Source organism: Magallana gigas, chromosome 7, assembly GCF_963853765.1.
Source record: "Magallana gigas chromosome 7, xbMagGiga1.1, whole genome shotgun sequence".
NCBI classification, from domain to species: Eukaryota; Metazoa; Mollusca; class Bivalvia; order Ostreida; family Ostreidae; genus Magallana; species Magallana gigas.
The window spans coordinates 25,589,578-25,603,221 of NC_088859.1; the positions used below are offsets into that span (position 1 = coordinate 25,589,578).

At 33.4% G+C, this 13,644-nt stretch overlaps 1 protein-coding gene across 4 annotated transcripts in view; it reads right to left on the reverse strand.

The window, feature by feature from the left end:
- LOC105337123 (axotactin) overlaps positions 1-5,624 on the reverse strand; it is a 43,996-nt gene extending 38,372 nt beyond the window's left edge. The window contains exon 1 of one of the 4 annotated variants that reach the window (XM_034456220.2): positions 5,565-5,624. The gene's annotated coding sequence lies outside the window, so the exon portion shown is untranslated. Of the gene's footprint in view, positions 1-25; positions 239-2,695; positions 2,850-5,564 lie in introns of those variants that run through there. The other 3 variants (XM_066065029.1, XM_066065037.1, XM_066065030.1) reach the window with 3 other exon arrangements.
- Positions 5,625-13,644: the final 8,020 nt, after the last annotated feature.

A 13,644-nucleotide genomic window follows, 5' to 3' on the forward strand; every position in this document is an offset into this window, starting at 1 on the left:
CAACAAAAACACACAAAATGCCTACCTGATTTCACTTGCTATATTTCCATCAGCTCACAAACAGAAAACACACCAAGACATCTTCAATGACAATATGGTTCTTTCCTTTCTCCAGTAGTAGTCTAGATAGTAAGTGCAATTAGCTGCTGTAGTATTAATTACAATCCACTGCCAAAGAATCTCGAACTTCCTGCCACTGTCAGAAACTTATCGTTACAAGGGAAAAGCACAGAAACCGTGCAGAATCCATTTTTTTTTTAAAAATAAATCACAATCAGTCGCCAGAGTAATCAATAGACCAACTTCACTCATGTTTCAGTGTGCATTGCTTTGAGAACTTCCATAGTTGCAGAATGTACATAGCAGTTCCCAATGGAACAAGGCTTGCAGTTTGCCACCACATAGAAACTGATGTTGGAAGAAGTAAACCAGGAATCTTTACAATACCAAAGATGTCAGGATTATATATCACTGTGTGTCAACAGGAGCATTAACATCCTTGGGGCTGGAAAGTTTCATCAATGAAATTCACCTTGCTCTAAAGTATAGAAATTAACTGAAGTAATTTATATCTTAAATGGGTGATTTTTTTTTTCTTCTGAAATTGACTTTTCCTGGACCCAAAATGCTTGGCTATGGAACTCATGTCAAACCTCTCATGAATGTACAAACAAAGGCATTAAAGAAATTTTTCAGCCCTTTATTGAAAACGGTCATGATTAAGAGTTTTCTTGTTTCTTTTGACAGGTTAAGGTCAAAGAAGTGACAAATTTCTCCTGATATTCACTATCAAAAGTGGCCATTTCAGGTGTTTCAGTGTAACCCTTACTCTTGACACTTTTCACCAAAGAGCCAATCAATAACTTTCTCAAGAGGACCTCAAAACCCCTTCTTAAAACATTTTTACGATTTTTGCATTTGAATAATTGATCCATTACTGGTATTGCATGCGGATAAGTCTTTATTGAAGGTGAAAAACAAACAGTAGGGGGGTCAGGCCAACTTGAATGCTGGTGGGTGTTCCCAAGTCAATTAATGGGTCCCTCTCATTCCATCCCTCCCTTTATCAGAAAATCGGCACCCATTCAACACCCTAACACTCCCCCTAATCAGCCAGATTTCGGTGCACCTGATTAGCTTCTGATCAGATAAGCACCTTGAATTCAGGCGTCAATTAAACAATATAAACCTCAATGTTATTCCAATTCAAAACAAATTACTACTAGCATCTACAAAAAAGTTTTACATTTTATGCTAAGGGAAAAAAAAGATTGAAGGATTAGCATTACCGAGAGAAATTTTATCAACTTGAAATGCAACAGCACGAACAGTTTTACAAAAAACAGTAATTAAAACCTAGATCAGATTGAAGGCCAAAAGTTCAGCTTTGTTTATTTTGCCCATAATCAATCTACATTGGAGAATATGTGGTAAACAAATCAATTATGGGTGGCCTTTTTTGAGTGGTGGGGGAAGGGGGGGGGTATATAAAATCCACAGGTACATTACAGGAATTAATTCTGCCTACATATAGAGGTATCTAAACACTTAAAAGCTAGACTTCATGGATACTCGCTTGGGGTGGATAATAAAAGCAGAAGAGACAATCCCCTGAAATCAGTTTGCTATTTATACTTTTAAAAAAAATCCAACACAGCGCACCCAGATAAAATATTGAAATTCCAGACGAGTCAAGGACAAAATTAAGAGCATGCAAACAGTCAATACAATGTACTTATGTACAGTACAATCAGTGTTTCATCATAGGTTATAGTCATTATTGTCAATTCTAACAAATAACATTCTTGTCTACAGATGTGTTGATGACAAATCAGGGAAATGGAAATTAATTTAAATAAAAAATAATATTATGTGCATGAAGCTACTTTCCCTGAAGGAATAATAGTCAATCCCATTTATGCAATTTCACAAATATGTATTTGCTTGCTATCATGAATAATTTAATTACCAGTAGTCTAGCCAAAACACAAATGATCTGAAAACCATAACATAATCAATTTTTCACTGATTTGTGAACTGAAGGGGTGGAGAGCATAAGAACAGATGCAAAATGATAAAGCTATACACAAAGAGAATTAGGATTAAGAACTGTTATGAGTCTATATGTAAAATTTGTGGAAAGGAGGAGCAGCTAAGGGTGAAATGAAGAGTATAAAGAGCCCTGGGATGCTCACCTTAGCAAGAAAAGATATAATCATGTATGATATGTAGTTTATACCATCTACAGTTACAGTATAAATGTATCTGTATTTGATTCAAGTGAATAAAGGTAAGAGAGCTGACTCTCATGTAGATTAATTAAGTAGTTTTACTGAATTAAATGCCAGCTAGAATTAAGGGAAAAAGAATAACACAAAGTGTTTACTGGGATAGATTAAAACCTATTTATAAATAACCAGTAACATAATATGGTGACCGAATTCAAAACATACTAGCTGCTCCTTCTAGCTATGAAAATCACATTAATATAGTAGTACAAATTAAATTTTATGCTCTGATAGATTTAAATGTTACTAAACTTGAAAGAAAGAATTTTTCAGATGAATTCAATTATTTTGCACTGCAATTTTGAATGTATTACCATTATCTCGTTCTGATATTGCTAACATTCATACATACATCTAAAGATATTTTTCACTACAATCAAGACCTTATTTTTAAACACCTGACTTACCATGTCACATAAGATATCATAAAAGTCCTGATTCATGTACATCAACTGCACCAGCTGCAGCCAAGTACTTGTCCCGGGATTAAAATTGCTCTAGATATATTCTTTACCTATGGTATATACTTATTCTTAACATGCACAGTGAAGCATATGAATAAATCACTCTTGCTCAATCTGCATTCTGTATCCAGAGGAAGCCAAGAAAACCCTATTAATGCTGTAATCACAACTCTGATTTATTGATGAGGTCATAACCTTTACCAACAGTAAACCAATCAATAATTGCCGACATGCACAAAATGAGCTTCTAAGTTACAAGTATAAACATATTCCAAGCACTCATGCTAATTCTTTAGTAAATAAATATTGGAAATAACATTACAACATTGCATGTGTTAATCATATACAGGCATGTATACAGTAAAATACCATTGAAACAAGACACCCCCCCCCCCTTTTATTTTTACCTCCCAAATTCATGCAGAGTTTAAAAATCACAGCAGATCAAAACTCAAATTTTCATTCATTATCAAAGAATAAGTTGGTAGCAAACACCAGATATTGAAATATTGTTATTTCAACAATCTTTAAAGCTGGTTAAATATTTGGTTTCCCTGATCCTGGGCTATATTGACCATAGGAGTTTAAAATCATTAAGTAAATTTTGTAATAAAAGCTCCCTTAAATGTCCACATTTATCCATAAATATTGTCAACATAAATGCCCTTTTTATTGCTTTCTGTCAGCTCAGATCTGAACTCTGACCACAAAGGCAAACGATTGGCACCTCTCACATAGGTTTAATTGAAATATCTAACCCTCTTTCTAAGTCAGGGTACCCTAGCTGGGTAATTTCTTCCCCCCCGGCCCTTTCATTCAATTCTAATGCCATTGTAAATGTACGCAGCAAGCCCATCTGCTTCTTAAGAAGAGAGTCACTCACACAGCTATATATAATATTGGAAACCATTACTGCTTACATCATCTATTCTTTAATTAGTGTTAATATCAGCCATGAATAGTAAATCTACCCAAATAATACCAGACACATATTATATATTACATAATCTAACCATTCCACGGAAATCTCTCAGATCTTGTTGTTCAAAGACATGTACAATGACGCAACGTTATATCAAAAGATGACCATTTTTCAAAATTTAATGTACCAGTAGTACCGGTAAATAATATGCTTCTCTGTTCACCACTCACAGACCTAGAATTTAATGTATATTCCATACTATTACGGTATAAGGTACATATTTCATACAAAAACTAATTGTGGAAAATACAGTACATGAAACAGCCTGTTCTGCTCAGAATATTCATGCCCCTGCTAATTTTAACTAATATATAACAGATTTTTATGATTTCACAACTATCTGTATCTAGAATAATAAGCATTTGTGAATTTTTGAAATTATAATAATGAATTATTTCTCATCTAAATTTATGTTTTTACAATGTTATTTCATAACTGTTAACAATTCCATTCATTAATTCTACAAAAAGACTCATCATGACTGCTCATATTTGTGTCATTTAATTTTTTGGTACATAACCACAAAATATTGAAACCGGTTTCAATATACAATATCAGGGTTGTCTCTAAGACCCGGGAGGCGGGGAATTTCCCCGCCTAAAGTGACGTAATTACCCGGCTATTATTGCATTTCAAACACAATCTAGCTATAAGCTAGACCCCCAGAACCCCTTCTACTTTTTTATTTCTCCCTTCTACTTCAATTTTTAGAAACAACCCTGCATTATGGTAATATTTTTAACCTTTGAAGGTTCAATATTTTGCAGTCAAAAAATTGAACTTCTCTCTAAAATATTGAACACTTCCTTCAAAACATCATATGATATTGTTACTATAAATAAAAAAATGTGAGAATTATAAGAATGATTAAAATTTGCAAGAAAAGCATTCTGACTACTTTTGCATAACATTAACAAAACTTTCTCCCATATATCTACTGGCTCGTACATATACCGGGAACCCACGTAAAATTCATTAACAATCACAAGAAATCAATTCTTCTTTTCAAATATTCAAAAAAATTCTTTTTGTAATATTCCAACAAGTTTACAAGCCTGCCCTATGTGGGGATTGTCTGTTTCTCATGTCTCAGTGTAAAATTATTCAAAATATTTTTATATGGAATTACTGATAATTCATTTATTCATTGTGGTATTTGGGTATCTACCTGAAGACACTGAACAAAGCTGCATGGACTAAAAACAATAAATGTTGAAAAAAAATTGTGATTTGAGAGTGTGATTTGTACCGCCAGTAAATAAAAGCATCTCCAATCCCATCATTCTTTCAGGATGCAATTCCATAGTAAATGAACAAACCAAATGGAATATGACAACACCATTAATTTCTTCTATTACTCAGACAAAGTGTCTAGTCAATTCCCAATCTATCCGGCAGTATAATAACAAAAAACTATCTAGAATGACAATCCCAAATGCTAAAACTGCTATTTGTTGCACCAACTTTCCAATAAAATACAAATAAATATTGATAGGAATACTGAAGAATAGCGTAATCACTTTATAATGTCTAATCGTTTCCAGAGTTATGTAACATCAGGCAAGCTTTTCTTTCTCTAAATAAAAAAAAATGCAAAAGTATGACTTGGCAATGTCAACCTTAATTTGGCTTGTGAAAATAGTTCCAATATATGTCTGGACAAATATTCTGCACATTCATGCTAAAATCGCATCAAATCTAAAATCTTAAATATATATATGCAACTTTCATATATATCTAATGGTACATTAATCAATTTCAATTGACACAAAACTTAAATTCCCTTTTTTCCTTTTTAACATTTAGAAATTTATCAAGTCTTGCAATTACCTGCAGCGCATTCCCAAAGTGGTAGAGTAGAACAAATCTGTATCTCCTATGAAGTTTTCCCTGAAGAGAAAATGAAAAGTAATATAAATAAGTTTGGGTCAAAAATGCAATATATGATGCATTGTGTACTTTTTAAGGTCTTCATTTGTCTATATGCTTAAAGTTTTACATTACAATTACGATAAAAATACTGAAACACCTTACACCTGCATTCAGTTCTTCCTGTTAATCCTCTTTTCTCTGGGCTTGTTGCTCCGCAGCTGAAAAATCTATACCTTTATTAATGAGAGTGCATTTGACTCAATGTGCGCCAACCGTTCTATATTGACATAGTCTGCAATAAGGGAGGAGCTACTACATAAGATACAAATATTTATCAGCATTTAAAGGTTCCATCAATAATCTGTAAAGAAATGTGCACAGGTAAATTGTAAATATCATAGTCTTTAATAGTACATATCATAAAACAACAAAAAAGTTTCTTTTGTGAATGGAAACATACTATTAACTTGTGAATAGAAATTAATTAAAGAATTGCTTTTCATACTTTCTTGGCAGTTGGCAAGTAAATTGCTTAATTTTTGTTTAAAGGTATAAGTATAAACAATATGGTTTATAGAACTTATATGAACTTGATTGTACACAGGTTTAATTTTGAAGTGGACATGGTGTTATGTTTTGAGAAATAAATTGCAAAATGGCAGTTATTGGTATTCAAACTTCATCATGCAATATCAGCTGAAGACAGGGGCACGAGGCTCTGTGATGGTCAAACCTTTTCCAAAATACCCATGAATTGATATTTACTATATTTACTAACTCAATTACAAAATGCCGTTCTCCACCCCTAAAAAGTAGCTATTTTCTTATCCCAGTAATTTACACTATAAAAAATACTTTTATAAATTGTCGCTCTGAGTCAGATTTTCTTCCAAACTTCATATCCTGTAGAAGACATTATATTATATGCACACTACTTTATATATGGCCTCAAGTATCTTGTACTACTTGTTTTACTATAACTACTGTATTACATTAAATACCATATTTGTATGTACCTGTATGTTCACAGATATATAATGCTTATTTAGAGCTACTAAGCAACATTATGGTTCAATATTAATACATGTTTAAGTAACCTTAGTCTATTAGTATAGACATTATCTATTGGTTTGATACAATTGTCCCAATACTCAATTCCAGCTATTCTTTTCTCGCCTTTCTTTTTTTTTTTCTTTCTCCTACATTTTTCCTAATCAATGTTTATGTGCAATGTTATTGTAATTGAAAATTTTACCCACCTCTCATTTGTAAAATGACGAGAGCGAGATTAACATAAGCCTTTTGGCTTGTTTCTCAATCTTCTGTGTACTGTTATTATAATATGTATGATGAAATTCACTAAATAAATATTGTTTAAACTAAGTATCTTGTAACAAACTCGAGCATAATGCCATATCCATTAGCTTGCTGCCAATTATTTTTACAACACCCTACATTATTCGCACTTTCCCTATAATTATCTCTTCTTCCAAGCGGTGCTGTCCTCATTTGAAAAAACAAAACTTCGTCTTGAGACTTCCAAGAATACCTTGGTTACCAAGAATATTTAAATGCTAGTATTAACCAAATTTTAAGGTTTTCAGAGAAGATGAAACTATGAAAAGTTAATGACAATGGCAACACATTTAGCTTCAGCTACAGAAAAATATGATCAGAAAAGATCGTCTAGCTACGAAAAGTCATCATACAAAGTAACTTCTGAAGCGATATTAGGTCGAAAAGTAAAAGAGGAAACGACAATCTTTGAATTTTCTTTATAACTTAACGTTACTACTTACATTATATAATCCGCATTGATTTCTTTTACAATCTATACACAAACCACACAGCACTGCACCAAATTTCAATTTATCCCGCCTGCAAAATTTCTGGAACCGGATATTTAACGCGATCGTACAATGTATTATTCGCAGCATAAACTTTCGTCGCTCACCAATTATTACTATCTTGAATGCTTTACCATTAAGAGTGAATTATTTTTATGTACAATATATGTTTTAATCAATTAAGTTCTTAATAAATATGTTTCTTTCATTACTTTTGAATTTCAGTACAACATGATATTTTTAACTTTTGATATTTGCCCTGAGTTTATACATGTAGGCTATATATTTGGGTAGTGTCTGGTTTGTGTTGACACAAAAAACTATTATAAACTATTTCTTTAATTAAGTGTATACTTTTGAAAGTGTGTGTGTGGGGGGGGGGGGGGGGTCTCAAAAACTTGATAAGAAAAAAAATTCACCAATCATAATTTAAAATACCCTAATACACATGTTAATGATGTATGTGGGAATTGAGGAGTAGCGTAATACCTTGCTTATTTACTTTCCTAACCGTGACTTGAATAATATCTTAGCAGCGAAATGGATATGTGGCATTAATACAAATACAAAATAATACCATGCATCGAGCTTAATTTCTTTTGTCAATGAAAAAAAGGGGGGGGGGCACAAAGAAACTTGCAAATTGAAGCAAAATATGGCTTTTCGAAAAGATTTGCAATTGTTAAGCAAAACGTTTGCGCATTAATGGAACGTTTAATTTTCTCAACACTTTGCGAGTCTTTCATGTTTTCCCAACACTTTGATTAAAAATCAAATGATGGAGTTTTGAGGCATGATGCATCTATATCTTACATCTCAGTCACGTACAATTTTTAACAGTGGCCTACGAAAAATGATCTTTTGTTTTTATATTGCAAGTAAAGCTGTTTCTTATAAATTTACACTCTTTCATTTTATTGGAAATCTTTAAATATCAATTACTTATGTATTTTAGACACATTATTGTAAACAAAGTAGGAATTACTTTTTCAAAAGCATTCAAGGAACTCGGCTAACTTATTCATCATTTTCAGATTCTTTTTTCATTTTTAATATAAAAAACAAATCAAAAACAAAATTATGTCAGGAGCAATTAATGCATATTGTAAAAAGTTCATAGGATATGACTATTGTGAATAACCAGCACACATATAAATATTAGTAATTTCAAGTATATCTTCAGAACCAACTGGCTAATTTCAACCAAACTTGCATAGGCACAAAATATTTTGTGACGAAGGTTTTTTAAGTTTGTTCAAGTGAAAGACAAGGTCCACATTTAAAAAGTGGAGGGGGTGGGAAAAAAAGAATGAAAATAGGGTAAAGTGTTTAGAAGAAAAGTTCTTGCCAAGAACCAAATAGCCTATAATATCCAAAATTTAACAAGCTTTTTGTTATATGCTGTATATTGAAGTTTTTTCTCATCTTGACCCCATCATGTATCAACGGGGCAAATGAGGTGTTTTCTTTATAATGTTTTGAACAGAAGGCAATAAGCACTCTAGTTAACATTCTAATTAATTTGTGAAGGGAAAATATAAAATTTTGAGAACAAGTGTTTCATGCAATAATGTTTTAAAATAAAGTTTATCATTTCATTCAATGAACAAGTGAAAAGCTGTCAATGTGACAGCAAACCGGGTTTTCTTTTATGTGACCTGTATCCATAATCCATGTCAACCCAGAATTGATAAACACTACCTACCGTATCCAGTAAAATGGAGAACCCTATATGCAATATTTTGCCCAAAAAATGACTAAGTTCAAAAGCTGGTATTTTTTTCATAAATTATCAGAAATCAAAATCCTAGCAATATGCACACCTCTGATATATGTTCAATTGATCTGCAAAAGAACAACTTCCTATCTTGAAAACTGTAAGAAGAGTTATCCGTACAATGAGGGTACCATTTTGGCAGCCGCCCGCCCGCCCACAATTTAGAGACATGCTCGTCTCCAAGACCATGAACTTATAAACGAGCATGCATTTCTGGGTGCGCATGCTTTATTTCTCCAGTAGACCTAGAATAAAAGTGGACATTTGTTACTTCCCACAGTCTTGTGGCTTCCTGTCTTTTTTGCACTCAATCAGATGTGCCCCCAAGTGTTGCAATGAGATGTTCTTGAGATGTGATGACATTTTCCTTGTCTGTTATCTTCCTAGCGATGTTGTCTATGCTGCAGTTCTTTAATTTCAAGTTGTAAATCGGTTTTGAAATAGCAAACATACTATTCTATGGTTGACGTATGGTCTTGAATCACATTTGGCTAAAATCATCTCTGTATGCCACCGGAATTTAAGGATTTTATAGTAGCCAATCGCAACTTCTCGGGCCTTTTCGAGAAGCGAAAAAAGTGTGCTGGAAAAGTCCGAGAAGTTCCGAATTGGGCAATTTCTTAAGGCTTTTTCTAGCAGTGGGATTGGGTTTCTGATTTAGCATCAGTCGATTCTGCCAAAAAAAAATGTCCGAATACAGTACAGGTCTATACATTGCATTTTGTATTCATATATTTATTTTAAAATGACCTTCTATCCCCCCAAAATTGCTAAACATTACTCATTCTTTCAACACTTTACAAATGTTTCGACTGTTTGTTATGATATTTTTATTTCATATTTATTCATTTTCCGGCTTCTACTACATATATTTGCTTCAACAAATTTAACTTCCACTAGTCATCAATATACTTTCCTTTTTACAAACCCATGGTCCCATCAAAAAAAAATTTGATCACTGACCTCATATAAATGTTACACCAACAGAATAAGGTCTATATAAGTAGTTTCATACTATAAATGTTTTTGTATTATCATCATTCATTTTGTTGTAAAATTGGATCAAAAATGGGTAGGGATTTGAAAACTGATAGAGGAAATTCGGGCTGGAATATTTTCAAAAAAATATTGCAGAAATTTTTATACTTTGTACCTATTTAATGCCACTACCTTTCATAAACTGTATTTAATTTTTAAAAGTGTTTAAATATTTGTAATATTATCACAATAAAGAAAATCTCAATCGTAGTGTAAAATTTTAGAGGGGTTTTCTTGATTTTTTTTAAATATATTCATTGGCCATTAACTCAAAAAGTATGTCATTGACCTACTTTTTTGAAAGGGAAAAATAACACTACACTTAAAGGTATATAACATTCAATAGATGGTTTTTCATTATCATCAGTGGAATTTTTTTTCATTCTGAGTAAACGTCATCCTTAACCCACATTTCCAAAAAAAAAAAGAAGAAAGTACACCAAACTATGGTAAAAATGTAGAAGCCATGATATTTATAAAGAGGATTTACATGTATATCATAACAGAAACTACTACAAGTACAGTTTCATGCTGAATAATAATAGGTTCGTTATCCATAACATGTAATTTTTTTGCGGAAAATCTAGTTAACTGTCAAATTCTAAATGAAATAAGTATTTGACATGATATTAAATCAAAAAAGAGACAAACATGGGACCAACATAATTTATAATGCAATATAAACAATAACAAACAGTGGCACCATGATTCATGGTAAATTGTAGAAGTAGTAAAAATCCACCTCTTATATTTTTAGTCTCTAAAATGACTATTACCCCCACTCCTTTAATTTCCCGATTCCCCTGAATTAAAATATTATAATTTCATAGGTCTTCTCAAATTGCCATTATGTTTTTTCGATAACTCATATAATCCAGTCCAGAGAAGTATCAGGGTGTTGTGCGCATGTCCAGGAATTTCTCCTGCTGCACTTTTTTTGTACTGAACATTGGAATGTCATAGACTGCTTTATAATTACAAAGTCATATGTTTCTTTCATAGGTCTAGCCTTTTGGGCATGGAAGGCCCAGCAAGAGCAAGGAAGATGAAGCGTGACAAAAGATAGTTTCTGTCAGGAGAAAAGTCTAATGCTTCCGGTCCTTGATAAGATATAAATGACTGCAATCTTCCAGGCATGTTGCTTTTGATCTGGAGAGAATGTCTTATAGTTTGCCGGAGGTCACTTTAAAAGAACGGATCCATCCAAAATTGTGGTTGGCGGAATTCCATCCCACTTCTGCTTGGCATGGTAAAAGGCTTTACACTCTATTGCTCTCTGCTGTCTGTCTACTGGACATGAAAGGATCTGAACTCTTCCACTGGAAATTCCAAGATGATTTCTTGTGGGAAATTTTAAGGACATTGGTCAGCTATGATTGATCTCCCGTCATTATTGGCTGTACATGTCAGGTCAGGTACATATGGAGTCTTTGTGGAACAGAAGACCTAATCAACAGGCTTATCTTGGATGGACTCCTTTGGCTTCGCTGACGTTTCTTCGAGGCTTACATCCTTGTTGGCACTATGTTGTTTGTTTGTTGATTCGTTGTGTTGTTATTTCCGTTAGTTTATCTTCCCCAATTCATCAATGTCACGTCTTTACTCTTATCTGGTTTTTTATAATCTGACTGCATTTTTCATTTCAATGTTCTTTTTGGTATATAGAAATGTTGGCTGTACCCCTCTCTTTATTTTCAGGATGTCACTTTTTCTTACTCCAATCATATCTGATACGTTTTTTGATTGCGTTTTTTCTGGATTGTAAAAGAAGGTAGGATCTGTAGAGCAGGTTTGCACTTACTTAAGTATACATTACCATCATCTTGGGTTCTTCATTGCGAGATTGTATGGTTACCTTATACAACAGTATATGGCCCTTGGACTGTAGTTTAAGTTCAGGGTTGAGGTCGATTTCAACAGCACACAATTTGTCTAAAGAGAAACTTTTCAATGGCTGGTTTTTGAGGAGGGTACTTAATCGTCCGAGGCTCCAATTCCTCTTCATAATCGGAGACAAAGGCTTCTTCATGAGGTTCGATAAAAAGGAAAAACCACCCTCAAACTGTCATGGTCCCTGCTCGACTTGTGGTTCTTCTGACTATCCAAGGACTTGAATATCTGACTACACCTTCAACAGGAAACATCGAGTTGGATGCCATTCTGATATGAATTGTTATATTGAACTGCATAGATGGTAGTGTACTTGGCAACCTGGAATCTTCGTCCGTCGTGCAAATGCCTCAAGTCCAAAGATAGTGAAGAAACGTTAACGAAGGGGGGGGGGGATAACTATGGGTATGGACAATCAGAACGGTATGGAGCATCACAACAGATATAAGGCAACACCATAACAACAAAAATTCCAACAATGTACCTTTGACTCCTGGATAACCCCGTTATAAAACCTTAAACACCTTCCAATTTGACAATGGAAAAAAATAAAGCAATCTTATTGAAAATACTGTGTGATCAGTCTAGCCTACAACAGCTCCACCATTAAGTACCTATACTTCTCCTGCTTTTCTTTCTTCTCTTATACAGAATTTCTCCTATTTTAAGGTAACTCGCTATATTTGTCTTTGTATGTAACATCATCAATACATTTGGTCACGAAAAAATGGACCCTTCCAAGGTGGTCAGTTTGCTACAAACTCTTTTGGTTCTGATTGGCGTATAAATCCATACTGCTTGTCCAGTCCTTAATCGCTTTTTAGCATAAGGGCATACATGTATATGCCTTTCAGTTATTGAAACCTCTGTTTTAAGACTAACCTTTCCAGCTTACGGATTGACTATAAGTTATTCTTAGGGCTCTGAACATTTTCTTCCCTACTCCCAGTCTTCATCTTAGTTGTCCAATAACCGCTTGCAACGGCATCACCTTTTCCCTACCCAATGTCATTTTATTCGGAATGTGATTGGTGCTTGCATAAACCGAGAACTTATAAGCTACATGTATCGTACGTAACCATGGGCAAATAATCATCCCATCTACTTTGGTCTTCTTAACAAATATATAGTTAACACAGATGCAAGTGTCCTCTGGAATCATTCAATGTTCTCATTGGATTGTGGTCGAAGGGCTATATTTTTTGTCAATTTTGTCAAATCTATTTGAAAGGGTTCACATAAACATGTATTTTGAAATACTTAAGATTTAAAATTGATCTCTCTGATCTGAAGAGGACATCCAGAGTGACTAATGTAATTATTGACAAAAGCTTTTGCAAAAGAAGCTGCAGGGTCTGGTCTGGTATTGGGATGGCTTCTGTCCACTTTGTGAAACAATCAAATACGTTTATGTTTTATATTAATGATCAGAGTTTATGATTTGTAGGTATCCAAAAATGTCAATCTCTATTCGCTCAAAAGGTCC